The sequence below is a fragment of the Paramisgurnus dabryanus genome, chromosome 14 (assembly GCF_030506205.2).
Source record: "Paramisgurnus dabryanus chromosome 14, PD_genome_1.1, whole genome shotgun sequence".
In the NCBI taxonomy this organism is placed as follows: Eukaryota; Metazoa; Chordata; class Actinopteri; order Cypriniformes; family Cobitidae; genus Paramisgurnus; species Paramisgurnus dabryanus.
The window spans coordinates 35,565,715-35,581,056 of NC_133350.1; the positions used below are offsets into that span (position 1 = coordinate 35,565,715).

Below are 15,342 nucleotides of genomic sequence, written 5' to 3' on the forward strand. Positions count from 1 at the left end.
CCCTCGCTAACTTCCCTCAGTCTCGTTCACTCGGATGTACAACCCCAAAACAGAAAAAGTTGGGACACTGTATAAATTGTGAGTAAAAAAGTAATGGAATAATTTACAAATCTAATAAACTTATATTTTATTCACAGTAGAATATAGATAACATATCAAATGTTGAAAGTGAGATATTTTGAAATGTCATGCCAAATATTGGCTCATTTTGGATTTCATGAGAGCTACACATTCCAAAAAAAGTTGGGACAGGTAGCAATAAGAGGCCAGAAAATTTAAATGTACATATAAGGAACAGTTGAAGGACCAATTTGCAACTTATTAGGTCATTGGCAACATGATTGGGTATAAAAAAAAGCCTGTTAGAGTGGCAGTGTCTCTCAGAAGTCAAGATGGGCAGAGAATCACCAATTCCCCCAATGCTGCGGCGAAAAATAGTTTTCTGAGTTTCTCAGAGAAAAATTGCAAAGAGATTGAAGTTATCATCACCTACAGTGCATAATATTATCCAAAGATTGAGAGAATCTGCAACAATCTCTGTGCGTAAGGGTCAAGGCTGGAAAACCATACTGGATGCCCGTGATCTTCGGGCTTTTAGACGGCACTGCATCACATACAGGAATGCTACTGTAATGGAAATCATAACATGGGCTCAGGAATACTTCCAAAAAACATTGTCGGTGAACACAATCCACCGTGTCATTCGCTGTTGCCAGCTAAAACTCTGTGGGTCAAAAAATAAGCCATATCTAAACATGATCCAGAAGCGCAGGCGTTTTCCCTGGGCAAGGATAATTTAAAATGGACTGTGGCAAAGTGAAAAACTGTTCTGTGGTCCAACGAATCAGAATTTGAATTTCTTTTTGGAAAACTGGGACGCCATTTCATCCGGACTAAAGAGGACAATGACAACCCAAGTTGTTATTGGCGCTCATTTCAGAAGCCTGCATCTCTGATGGTTTGGGGTTGCATGAGTGCGTGTGGCATGGGCAGCTTACACATCTGGAAAGGCACCATCAATGCTAAAAGGTTTATCCAAGTTCTAGATCCATATGATCCCATTCAGACGTCGTCTCTTTCAGGGAAGACCTTGCATTTTCCAACATGACAATGCCAGGCCACATACTGCATCAATTACAATGTCAAGACTGCGTAGAAGAAGGATCCGGGTACTGAAATGGCCAGCCTGCAGCCCAGATCTTTCACCCACAGAAAATATTTGGCGCATCATAAAGAGGAAGATGCAACAAAGAAGACCTAAGACAGTTGAGCAACTAGAAGCCTGTTTTAGACAAGAATGGGACAACATTCCTATTCCTAAACATTGGTCCTCCTCCAGCTGTTCCTTATATGTACATTTAACTTTTCTGGCCTCTTATTGCTACCTGTCCCAACTTTTTTTGGAATGTGTAGCTCTCATGAAATCCAAAATGAGCCAATATTTGGCATGACATTTCAAAATGTATCACTTTCAACATTTGATTTGTTATCTATATTATATTGTGAATAAAATATAAGTTTATGAGATTTGTAAATTATTCCATTCCTTTTTTACTCACAATTTCTACAGTGTCCCAACTTTTTCTGTTTTGGGGTTGTACGTCATTGCTTACGTTGTACGAGTGCCCACTACTGCTAGAACACTTGAAGTGGGTTCAAATGGATCGCCCTAAGCCCTTGATCACATGGAAATTTGAGACCGCCCCCTCCATGTGCAAAGCGCGAGTTGCTGAAGTGACGTCACAATCGTGTTGGATTGTGGGATATGAAGCTGCATAATCGGTCAAAATCGAGGGAGCGAGGGTCTGTCCATACAAACTTCCCTCGTCCACTTGACGAAGTGGAACGCACTTCAAAATGGCGACAGGGATTCCCCCGAGGGGAAGTGCTTAGGGAAGTTCGCGAGTGTGTGTCTAAAACTGGAGTGGAACGCACCCTGAGTCTGATCTCCTGTTTTAATGTTACAACAAATGCATAACTTTGACACAAACAATGACAACTTGACTGCTGTTAGAGAATGTTTCCCAGATAATCAGTATCAGTTTTTCACGAGTGTCTGTAACTTAGCCAACAGTTTACAGCCTGTTCACTGACAACACCTGCTCAGAACATGTAAGTTAGTTTAAGCCTCGTTATATTTTCGTTATCACACGATGACTGACATTTTGTCAAATAAAATATCTCTCTCCAAACAGGCTTAATAAATTTATAAGCAACTGCTTTGCAACCAAAGTAAGCTTTAGCTTACCTAAAACTAGGGAACTGTTGACTTTAAGATCTTTTAAATAATAATTATTACACTCGGTTTTTCATGTTGTTTTGCAGTCATTTTATTGTAATTTTAGATTTCAGCATTTGCTTATTTACAGCGAACCATTTTCTTTTTTTTTTTGACCACAGCGGGCTGGTGGTCTATGAAATTTCCCGGTAGATTTTTGGGTCCCACTCCGCCCCTGTATCCAATTATGAATTAGTGTTGAATTATCCCTTTTTCCAAGTATGTCATTATGCACAATGTATCAAACTTTGAAAATGAATCAAAAACAATAACTTAAAAGTCCTTTTAAAAGCAGTAGTTATTAAAGACATAACTGAATACTGTACATTGTATATTTTGCACGTTTCTCATCCTCTTTTTAATCATGCTTAACTGAAGGCTTCCGTTAGACCGTTTCTCGTTTTGTCGTAAGGTTTGTGTACATTAAAGCTGTAGAGTTTCTCCCGCTGACTTTTCCCCCTCGCGCTCGGGCACGCTGTCTGCACGCTGTATATGTACTTGAACGCACCGCCTAAAGTCGAGGTGGCAGGGCGCACACTTCTAGTTCTAAACAGGTTAACTGAAAGCACAATGACATTAAATGAGCTGACGCGTATTTCGGTTTTTTTTTTTCGCAGACGCGCACAGCTCCAGTCAGGACATATTAGCCAGTTTTGTATATCAGTAGGTTCCAAACTATTGCAACCCAATACGTATTTACAAGACCTACAATTTTTTAAAGAAATAGGGGAAAACTAGCCTAGAAATCTAGACGCACCCTAGCGGCCGCAAAATATATTTGCTGCCAGGGTTTAGTCTAGGCACTCACAATACACTTAACAGCTCCAAAAACCAAAATTTGGTCAGGCCAATCACATCGTGTGTAGCGTCTGTGGGGCGGGCTTAACATGATGACGACAGAGCTGCAACGGTTCCTACTTGAAAACAGAGAATGGCTGCTGCTGCTGGCGAACAGCTTTCTTTTGAAGCGGCTTTGGCCGCGACTCTGGAGGACTTAGACTTATGTTTTTCTTTGAGAGAAGAGCAAATAACCCTACTTAAGTCCTTTTTAAGCAAGAAAGATGTGTTTGGAGTTTTGCCGACTGGTTACGGTAAAAGTTTGATATACCAGTTAGCTTCGTTGCTCTGATTGGTCATAGCGCTATCCTATTGCGTGCAGAGGCATTTTGAGGGACAACCTTATATCCCGCCCCTTGCATTGAGCCGTTTGTGTGAAGAGTTGCCAGACCTTACATCTTGATGTAAGTCTGGCTAACCAGGCTAGGGGAAAACACATCTGTTCCCTTTTAGTAGTTTTTTAACAAGTTTACTTTATATTAAAATATAGGGCTGCACAATTATGGCAAAATCATAATTGTTTAGGCTACTGTATTTGCACTGAATTGGAAATGATATATTAGAAAAATACAATGAATTTTCAAGGCTGCAGAGAACAGTATAGCAGATATAGCTACTGAGGATTTAATTATATTATTTTAGTCAGCGAGTCCCACTCCGGCCCTGATTTTGAGTGTCTAGCTGGGTGCACATTTTTACCGACTTTCTTTTTTTATTTTGGTAAAAAATTAACAAGTTCTATTATTATGTAGCATACATAGATTTTTTTTATAACAAATATGACTGATTTATTCATTGGCAAATGCAGAACAATGAGGAGAAAGTAAAGGTAGGTGTCAGGATCCTGTCAGAATCATGTCTTGTATTATAGTCTTTGTGGCAGGGTTCTGACAGTATCATGTTTTGTGTGAGAACACGTGGCATCAAGTGTTTGTACCTAGCCACGTGTTTCTCTTGTCTTGTCACTTTTTACCCGCTCCCTTACTTGTCATTGATTTCAGCTGTGTCCCTCATTAGTTCTCCCTATTTAATGTCCCTGTGCTCTAGTGGTGGGCAGAGCGAGGCTTCGTGAAACACTGAAACAGTTGAATCAATTGTGCCGTATGTTTCGAGGCTTCGAAACATCAATCCGAAACCGCCTCCACAGTGACACCTAGCGGTCGTTTGCATATCTTTACATGAAGCAGCCTTGACAAGATTTTAGACGAGCGCTGACAAATTGTATCCCACATGTTGTTTGATTGACACAAGTGATAGAATGGGAGAGTGGATAGTGCTCTCGACTCTCATGCGTAGATCTTAGGATCGAACCTGGGAAATGCGTGCGCTACGTCATCATAATAAAATGGTTTTTGTTGTTGTTTTAACATCTGTTTGACAGCTACATGAGCTTTTAGGCTCACAATTGTCGATAACTATAGGCTATTCGGGTCTATTTAATGAAAAAAAAAAAAAACGAATAGAGATATACCAAATAAATAATAAGAGATTCATAAAATATATCAAGCCATAATATGCCACATTGTTTACATTTAAAGATCTTTATTCAAATATATAAATTGTTCTGTGTTGATAAACTCAACCAGCTACATTTTTACATATAATTTCTCCAGCCTTTGAAAACATTCTCACACAAGGGACACTTGTTGCTGGCATGCATTTTTTGTAAGTAGCCTAAGTGTTACATACCTATGAGGAAAAATTACTTCTTTTCAGTAATTTATAGTATTTGATCTTGCCAAAAACGCATCTATGAGCTATTGTCAGTTTTGTTTCCTACCCTGTCAGTTTAAGATTCGAAGCAGATTCGACAGGTACGCCACCTTTCGAAATACTTGTGAAATGCACCGCTTGGTGTTTCGAATCACTTCATCACGTGACATGGGTGTTTCGAATCACATTTCGGAGCAGTGTTTCGAAACATTTACGCTTCGGGATCTCGACACAGTGTCGAAACGTCAGTTTCGCGGGAGCCATCCCTACTGTGCTCTTTGTTCTGTGCTTGTGCGTTTGTCTCTTTTACTGTGAGTATCGTGTTTTGAAATATATCCTGTCTAGTTTATTGTCATTTAGTGAAATCTGTTTTTAGTATTGTTCAAATTTAGTCAGTGTTTGTGATCTAGTGTTTGTAATGTTTTACCCCCTTGTGGGTTTTTGTTTTGTTGTTTTTCTTGTTAATTAAAGTCTTCAGTGTTTTTGTATACATCTGTCTGCGCCTGGGTTCTTGCATTGCCATTTCCTGACAGAAGGCTGCACGCCTTTCTCCCTTATATGATTAAAGGCTTAAATGTTATTTTTAAAACGAAAGCACATGCTTGTCAAATTTATGCTGGCTGGATAAATGCAGAATCAACAATATCTTAAGGCATTTTGTCATGAAATATTTGATTTATTTGTTCGTATTCATTGACCCTTTTTTTCTTGTGCCAATTAGCACGATTGTCTTTTTCCTGTCACTCAGCACGAATTTTCATAGCCTATATTGTTTTCCATGAATACACAAATACATATATCAAATACTGCCTGACGAAATTTTGTGACCGAGCCAGCATAAATTTGACAAGCATAAACAGTCCGCTTTCGATTTAAATTTGTTTTTAAATTAAAGAAATTTTAAAATTACATTTAGCTTATGTTCCCCATGATTAATCTTCTCATCGCAAGGTAGAGAGGCGTGTCGCCTATGTTCTACATGTTCCTTGTTTTTCTGCATTTCCCAAAAATAAATAAATAGGCTACTTAGTTTGTTTAAAACTGTCATATTTGCTAGATAATAGAGCAAAATAACTTATTTATTTATCACTAAAGGAACGCCACAGTCATAATTTTGGTTAAATTCAGAATATGCCTGCCTATTCTAATTTTTGTAAAATGCAAAAGGGATTAAGTGAAAATAATTAATCAATACTTGATAAATGGATAATCAGTCCTGAGCGTGTGCCAGGCACATTCCAAACAAACAGGGCTGGGTTTCCCGATAACAATTAAACTTAGCACTTAAGAGCGCTTTCTACGAGCTACTGAACGAACCTTCGTTGTTCATTTACGTGCGTTTCCCAAAGATGCACGTATAACGATCGCTCGCAACTGGGTAATGCAATAATCCCTAATAATAAACAAACATATATAATAAACAACAAATAAAAAGAATAATCTTAACTATATTATAAAATGTAGAAGGCATTGCGCAGTGGGACGAGTCCTAACTAAATATGAAAAAAGAATATTTCATGATGCACAAATTATTAAAACATTTAATAAGTCATTGAAAAATAATTAATAATATTTAAAAATATATATTAGTGCACATCAGCTGAAGAGCATTAGCCTAAACAAGCTTCTGCTACAATTATGAGTCATTCAGTAAGTGACATTTCAGTACTTGACAAACGGATAGCGACTCGTTAGTAGCACTTAAAACCCAGCTGCGAGCGATTGTTTTAGCTCGTAGAAAGCGCTCTTGAGTGCTAAGTTCAATTGTTATCGGGAAACCCAGCCCAGGACCATTTCCGACAATAAAATGCGCTGCAAAGTTAACTAAAACAACTGCAAAATTTACCTGTAGCCTACAACGGACTCGAAAGCTACAGAGAGTAATAGCTTTGAGCTGTTAAAAGCAGAACAGACCTTAAAGGAAGGATTGTAAATGGTGGATATAATATTAACATGTCATTTGCAGTCCAGATTAGGGTGGAATGGCACATGCAGACTGCCGGTCTAAAAACCGAGACCGTTTTGACTTCATTCCGTACACGCTGACAGGAAGCTGCTTTTATAAACGGCTTGTGCTTGTTTGTCTCCATGCTCAGTCTGGAAACAGTTAAATGTTTCTAATAACAGCGCATTCCGGTCACAGTCTGTATATCAAATGCATATGGTCAAATACTTCAATTAATGCTGCTGTCAAATAAGGCTCATGTTTTTGTTAATTACGGCAAGTTACATCCAGTATTATCGTTGCAACCGCTTGCTTTATTTTAGCTGCGTCACCTTAATAGCTCCACTCCATCCAGCTGGCTCGCTGACGCTCGGCAAATGTTTGTTGAAGAGACACTGATGTTTTAAGGATAAAACCGCTTCATGCAGTGTTTTTAACGATTTAATGACCTCGGTATTAATTCGCCTCCCGGTGGAAACCTCCTGAACTAAAAACACTGAGCACCAGCCGGAGGTAACGCTAAGTTGTAAACACACACTACATTAGCTGCACGCCGCTTGCTAGCTATGTTATTTCCAACACGGATTTGTTGTTCACAAATGCAATTTCATGCAAAAATAATAGACTTGCATACAGTCAACCGGCTGAATTGTCAGGCACTGATTATAACTTAAACGAGGGGTTGTTCTAGTCACGTTAATGCTACATATTTGCCATGCTATACATAAATGCTTTAATATCATTAATATAATATCGATAACCCGGTCTGGCCGCCTTTCAGCGCTGTAACACCAGCAACGGTAAATGGCAGTGAGCCCAGCTTTTATTTTGAAAAGAGCTTATTGAGGGGGCGTGGCATCACTTTGAAGCAATACCCCTGATTGGCTGACTACACGTGTGGATCGTAGTGACAAACTCGATAAAAAAAGATAGTGCCAAAAAGATCTGTAGACTTTTGCAGAAGGATTCGTGAATGCCCTGTGATCTGCAAACACAGATTCAACACTTGCCTGCTGAACTTTGCACAGAATGTGTAAAAATGTCTTTTTACAATGGTTGGAAAATACAAGTTAGACTGTGTTTGTTTGCAAATTGTGAGGAGGGCATTTGTAGATTTTTTTAAAAATGGAAAACAGCGAAACAGTTGTGCCAAAATTCTGAAAACAAATGCAACACAATCTACAAACAAATAATGACCCTCATGCGCAGACAAATCACTTTGCATTCATTTAAATTCTGTTTGTCAAGTACAAGTCAATGATTTCTATTTGTGAATCATAAAGAGTTGGTTTGTGGTTTTTAAATCTATTTGTAAATCGCATTTTATATTTGTATGTCATGAAGAGTCTGTTCGTGGATTTTTATATATTTCTACATCTCGTTTGACATTTGCGGATCATGAGGAGTTTGTTTGCAGATTTGGAACCTTTTTGCAGATTTGTTTCATGTTTACAAATTGTAGTCTCTTCATTTTCAACGATTATGGCATTATTTTGCCACAAAAGCGAAACAATAGTGTCAGAATTCTGAAAACAAATGTGACACAATCTACAAATAGAAAATGATATTCATCTGCAAAGAAGTCACTTTACATTCATTCAAATTCTGGTTTTCAAGTACAAGTCACTGATTTCTTTTTGTAAATCATGCTTTATATTTGTGGATCACAAAGACGATTCGTAGATCTTGTTTTACATTTGCGGATCACGAGGACTGTGTTTGTGGATTTTTAATCTATTTGTAGATTGCGTTTTGCTTTTAAAAGTTGTAATATCTATTTGTGACTTTTACTCTGTCCATTTTCAATAATATTGGCATCATATTACCCCCATAGAGGGCACCCAGAGTGCCGCCACCATGGACTGCGACAATCCGGAAATCTTCCCTGATGACAACAGTGGTCGCTTGCTGAGGGACCAACATGTGTTGAATTTAGTTAGTTGTGTGGTTTCAATTTTTTTTTTTTTTTTTTTTGATTTGGCCTCTTTTGATGTTTGTGCTGTATACTGTGTGTATACTGTTTGTAATACAAGCTTGCAGGGAGGCTACTGCATCCATTAATTGTCTTGTTTTCAGTTGTCTGAAATTTTCTGTTCTGTTAATGTGTATGGATTTGTCCCGCATTTATTTCAGTGTGCAGACATGCAGGGTGTGTTATATACAGACCTTTGAATGTGTATTTATCCTTTGGTTGTATAATATGCTTTGATTCTGTGCTTTCCATCTTGTAGAGTCACTGTGTGACTTCAGTTTGGAAAGGAGCTGATGGTTTACCTGCTTTGTTTTGTCCTTATTCAATAAAGAAACATAATGTTACACTTTGTGCTTTTATATTTATATGAAATGTGTATTTTATACGACAGAGTATAAGGGCCACACCGAGGAAAGGAGAAAGTCATACATTTGAGGCTGGTTCTTTCTGTGAAAAGATGCATATTGTTTTTACAGTCCTGATACTTATAACAATTTGATGCTGATGTGCCAAAAGATTAAGTATTTCCTTGTTTCTGAAACCATACTGAAGTACAATTCCACAAATTGCCCCACAACTGTTATTGTAACAACTGTCCTCCTCTAAAACAACAAGTTAGAATATTACGACTTCATTCTCTGTCTGTTTTTTCCTCTGTGGCCCTAATGTTCTATCATTTTATATATATACACTGTCAGCAATTGCCGTAAATTTACAGCCAATTCAATTCAACACTAAAATACTGGTTTCATGTTAAACAGTTTAGTACTGTAGTTAGCAATGCATTGTGGGCTGCTTAAATTGGAGCAACAAGTATGTAATGATGTAATAAATTACAGGACACTACAGTATTTTCTCGAAAATGCATGTTGACTGGGGAATTTGGAGCAGGGTCAGAAGCTAAGCAATGTTAGTCTTATAAATTTAGGCTAGCCTTTAGCTTTTGGTCAATTTTCTTTAAAAAAATACAGAAATAATTTGCCATCAACCCCTGGATGGAATTTCGGGAACCATTATTTGGATTGGAGATTTTCCAGAAGAGGACGTACAATTTAGATGACGTGCTGCACATTCTCAAGTGTTCTTCATCAAATTCATCAGGTCTTGCATCTACAAATGAAACGGTAATTCAAATCTTATTCATATTGCCAAAAATGCTTGATATCAACTGATAGAAGCTTCTCTTGCTAGGGATTTAAACGTGTCATTGAACAGTGAGGCTTAGATTTGAATAGCCAAAACAATATTACTTTTGAGTGGTATTTTGTTTAATTTTGGTAAAGTAAGCCGTAGGCTACTTCTGAATTTGAGAAACAACACTTATTAAAAAATTTACTTTAACCAAACCATAGGATTATTTAAACATCGACTATCCAAGATGGTTTTGGTGAGTTTTATTTTGTTTGTGTCGACTTTTAATGAAAAGTGTTTTACAAACAGTTAACAAGAAAATAAAGCTAATTGTAGTTTGGTTAAAGTTGAATAGTCAAGGCTTTGCATTTTTCTTTTTAAACGCCAAATTGGTGTGAAAATATTGTCTTTCTGGACTCTTTGTGAATGCAATGTGTGTACTAGTTTGTGGGAGTACTACTACATACCTGCATGTAAAAAGAGAGATGTAAATTATTTTATGGCTCAAAGGAAGCTGCGTTTAAGCTACGTGTGACAACATAAAGTTAAAAAAATAAATTGTTACCCTTTAAATTTTGAATGTCAAATCTATTTAGAAGTTTGATTGTAGGTACCTCGTTCACGTCTTTGTTACATTCCACCTAGTGTTTACTAATTATTGTCCTTTTTATAAATTTTCTTCTTAAAAATCTTATTATGGTAAGGATAATGTATTTGTTCCCTTCAGGTGTCTGCCACTGCAGCTGACGTTGAGACATCTCTCAGTCTTCCTGCAAGTCCTCGCCTGATACCTAGTAGTATACATTTAATTTAGATTCATTGATAGACACATTGTATATCTTATCGGCCATTCATCTTGAGTTTACAAATGTTTACACAAGGTAACAAGTATTTCCATGTTGTTAAGTTTCAAGTGCAACAAGTCACAATTAAGGGTTGGATGATCACCTTTAAGGGCTCTGAGGGCATCACACCAACATTTGCAATTGGACTTGCTGCTATGTTTGCAACCTACTACATTTTCAGCCTTCAGTATCAAGATGAGACAGCCTGCCCTCTGGAATTCATTCAGAGGTAAACCCCTTCAATCCCTGCCATCATTATATAGATATATACAATTAAATTAATGTGTTTGTATTTTATGCATAAAATGGAATTAGTACTGTACATTTCAAGCCTCATCACCCAGACCCACACACACACACACACACACACACACATAGACAGACAGATAGATAAGTTTTAATGGCTACTGAGATGTGTGTGCATGTATGTAATGTATATTTATTGTTCTTTAATGGTAAGTCAGTTAATTTTACAGCATGAATCACTAAATTACATAAAGTACATAAAAATTATGCGGTTAACATACAAATTAATATGCACCTCTTATCTATGTCATATATTTAAAAAAAAATGTCATTGACATTTTCACCTATGATCTGTGTTTTGTTGTTTTTAGATCATAATCAGTTACGAAAAGAAGGACAGACGCATCATTTGCCAATCTGATGTTGCTGGCATTGTTGAAAACTTGGGCAAAAAACTTTTTGGCAGAGCAGCCAACCTTATATCTCGACACAGAGAGTTAATGGAGTACTTAAAATCTAGTGTTTTGGATATAGTGGAGGATGAATGTAAGAAGCTCTGTAACCCCCATCACCACTTCATGCTGTGGAGGACAAGTTCTCCTGACTTACACAAATTCTCATTCAATGAGTTGTTTGAAGATCTGAAGAGACTGTCCCCATTTACAGTATATTCAGCATGATTGCAAAAATGGCCAAAGACTCACTTCCCCACATCTGCATTGTGGCCTCAGTAGCTCTGAGAGGAAGAAACCCCCGGTTATCAGCACTGGCCTATTATGTTGATGCTGTCTTGTTGTATGGTGGGGCAAAAAAGGCTGTTTTCCAGTGACTGGGAAAACTGGGCATCTCTACAATTCATCAAAGTGCAGTTGGCAAACAGAAAGAGTTGGCACATAACTGCAAGCCTCCTGTGTTCTCTTTAAAAAAAGACCTGGAATCTTACCTCAGCTCCCAAGTTACAAACATAAGTGAGCAGGAAAGGACATTAAAGGGTAAGTTGTGTCTATGTTGTTTGTTTTCTCGTTTTGATTTACTCATTTTGATTGGTTTGCTTATTTCCAATAATTATTATAATTGTAAATAGTTTTTTAACCTCACTTCATTTCCCTATTTCTCATAATACCAAACAGTAAGCACTTCCATATCAAGCTGCACCGGTGAGCCCACCAAACAGCCTACCGAAGTGGTTGATTTCCGTGATGTGTTCACATTCAGCGCACTTTCGGATGAGGACATGGCTGATTTGGGTGTTGTACCCCTCTCTGTTCCAGCACTTCTAGCGACATCTATACCACACACATATTCAATTGTTTTTGATAACCTTGACTTTTTTATACGCACACATCACCAGTCAACCAACCAGACAAACAAGTCTATACACTGGATCCATCACATGTGTGTCATCGACCATTTACCCTCACTCCATCTCCCAAACACTAAACCGGCCAATAGCTTGTCAGACTATGATCTCGGGGAGTCACTTCCAGGTCCACATACACAAGCCTGCATGCGGCGAGAGTTTGTTGTTTTGGGAAGCCGTATCCTGACCAGTTATTTGGAAATACTGAAGCCTTTCGCAAGTGCTGTTGTCCATCACATTCCCCATCTGTCCACGGACGAAATGGCCCAGACCTCAACCCATGTAAGTAAAGAAACATTTGATCAAAATCAAAAATGTTTTACATGAAAGTAGTTGTCTTATGTCTTATTTTTAACACACATTTGTTACATTTTAATTGTCCAATACAGTTCCCGCTAGGACTTCTCTTTAAAAATGAAAACAAAACTGGTGACTTGGTGGATGTGCTCCAGAACAGAACATTCAAAAGGAGTAAGTATTGGGAGAGAGGAGTAATTGCTTTGTTATATATTGTGACGATTTCCTTTGTGTGGAGTAGAGTTTCTAAAAGTTATTTTGAGCTTTAAATCTTGGAATACTGTTCCTCACATAACAGGAACAGGTCCAATATGCTGAAGTTGATAGTTTATTAATTTTCTAAAGTTATGTAGCAAGATCTCCTGATGGGTTGTAGAAGATTTTGGTCGGGGGTGATAGGCTAACAGAAGGTAACAGCCGAAATGTCCAATGGGCTTTGCGGATGGGGAGACGGAGGAAGACCGCCTGGAAGGTTTAGTTTTTAAGTTCAAAGACTGGCATGCTATCAGGAATCTTTTTGAGGTAGATTTTTTTTACATTTCAAAATTATGTCTTTTATGTACTTTATTGGTGTGGATTAAATGGATAGTCCACCCAAAAATGAAAATTCAGTCATAATTTACTCAATTACTAACATTCATGTTGTTCAAAGTCAAACCAGTATAAATTTTTGTTCTGATGAACACAACAGAAGTAGTTTTGAGAAATGTTTGTAAACAAACCGTTTGTGGACCCCATTTACTTCCATAGTATTCTTTTTTCCTACTATGGAAGTGAATTGGGTCCACGAACGGTTTGGTTACAAGCATTTCTCAAAACTTCTTCTATTGTGTTCATCAGAACAAACAGACTTATGTGGGTTTTTAGCAACACGAGAGTTGGTAAATGATGACAGAATTTTCATTTTTGGGTGAACTATCCCTTAAACATTTATTTCCAGTGTAAAGCTACAAATTAGTGATTTGATGTCACCTATACTGATATAGCAATTAACCTTAACCTTGTTTTTACGATTACAGATTTATCATCAAATCTTCTTTTATGACAATTCAGCCAAAGACCATGGAACACTACTTCGCAAATATGCATCTGTTGAGGTAATCACTGAAGTACACAAATTGTCTCGGCATCTGTCAAAAAGATTTCATATATTCATACAAGACCTTATACGTAAGCGTCCTATGTATAAATTTTTTTGATTCTGTTCTCCCTGTATATTTATCAAGATGACGACCAACAGAGGATCTTTGACGACAAACAGAGGATCTTTGCCAACCATGAAGTTTGCTTAGATGTATGAACTGATTTCATGTTTTCTTGACTGCAGTGCCAGCCTGAATTTGTTGCTTCACTTCGGGGGCTGTAAGGGCAGTGCCAGCCTGAATTGGTTGCTTCACACCGGGGGGCTGTAAGGGCAGTGCCAGCATGAATTGGTTGCTTCACATCGGGGCTGTAAGGGCAGTGCCAGCATGAATTGGTTGCTTCACATTGGGGGCTGTAAGGGCAGTGCCAGCATGAATTGGCTGCTCTATAACTTGTACTGCTAACAACACAGCCGCCGACATAAATTTATCAAAATATGAATTTGTTTTACTTTACATTTTTTATATGCTAATCTGTACTTTGAATTACAGGTGCAGCAAGGTCCACATTCGGCGTACAATGCACACAAACAGTTTGTTGAATTGGAGATGACAGCACTTTTCCTGAATGCAGCATTTCCACTTGGAGGCAAAATAAGAATTTGATTTAATTAGCAAACATTTTTATATGCTAATATGTACTTTGACTTACAGGTGCAGCAATGCAAAACAAGGTCCACATTCGGCGTACAATGCATACAAAAAGTTTGTTGAATTGGAGACGACAGCACTTTTCCTAACTGCAGCAATGGAGCATTTCCACTTGGAGGCACCAGGGCCGTGCACAGGGGGGTGGCCCGGTGGCTAGAGCAACTGCCCCTCTGCCCTAATCAGCTGAGGTGCCCCTCTCACCAACCCGGGTCAAAGTGTTCTGTTACCGCTAGTCTAAAGATCCACCTTTTCTGGTAATCCACTTCGTGATTTCCCGCCCGCTACGCAGCATCTCTCACAATCTGTGTCCACTCTTTGAAGGGCGGAGACGACAGTTTGTTGTATTAGGTAGATTCATTACATTACCTCAGTTGTTAAGCTGCTCAATTAGTAATTTGGTAGTTTGAAGCCGAGAGAAGTCGTGTACTATATTTATTTTTGCTTGGTTGTTCCCTTTCAGTCGGTCACTACGACGTCACGTCGTGACCGACGAATTGGGAACTCGCTTAGAGAGACCAATCTGCTTCGAATACTACTAAAACGCCAATGAACTTGGCATCGAGATATTTGCATAATGCTGGCGCCGCCCCGCCAGGTGCGTATATAAGCAGCAGGTGCAAATAAGGAAATTAGCTTTTTATCGCTTCGAAAACCGGCAGTATCTGCTACTGAGAAGCTACTCTACTCTGGTGGGATTCGATTGCTGAAGTTGGTTGGACTAGCAGTACCACAGCGGACGCTTCGCTTAATTCCACGACTCTACATCTTTATTTTGTTTTGAGTTTAGTGTGTGCGTTGCCTTCCTGTGCTCATCAACTAAGCATCTGAGTGAATTTCCCTAAAAGAGTGATACGAGAGAGCTTTGTGCCTTGTTAAAGGCAGCCACTCTCTCGTATATCCGGACATCAGCGTCCTTTTCAGGATG

At 38.3% G+C, this 15,342-nt stretch overlaps 2 long non-coding RNA genes across 2 annotated transcripts; both read left to right on the forward strand.

Annotated features, from left to right (window-relative positions):
• The first annotated feature begins 11,384 nt into the window (after positions 1 to 11,384).
• Positions 11,385 to 12,785, forward strand: LOC135758199 (uncharacterized). Its single transcript, XR_010536491.1, has 3 exons — positions 11,385 to 11,959; positions 12,098 to 12,609; positions 12,717 to 12,785. It is a non-coding gene; the product is annotated as an uncharacterized lncRNA (long non-coding RNA).
• A 190-nt stretch (positions 12,786 to 12,975) lies between these two features.
• Positions 12,976 to 14,862, forward strand: LOC135758190 (uncharacterized). The gene is made up of 3 exons (XR_010536488.1): positions 12,976 to 13,146; positions 13,644 to 13,721; positions 13,851 to 14,862. It is a non-coding gene; the product is annotated as an uncharacterized lncRNA (long non-coding RNA).
• Positions 14,863 to 15,342: the final 480 nt, after the last annotated feature.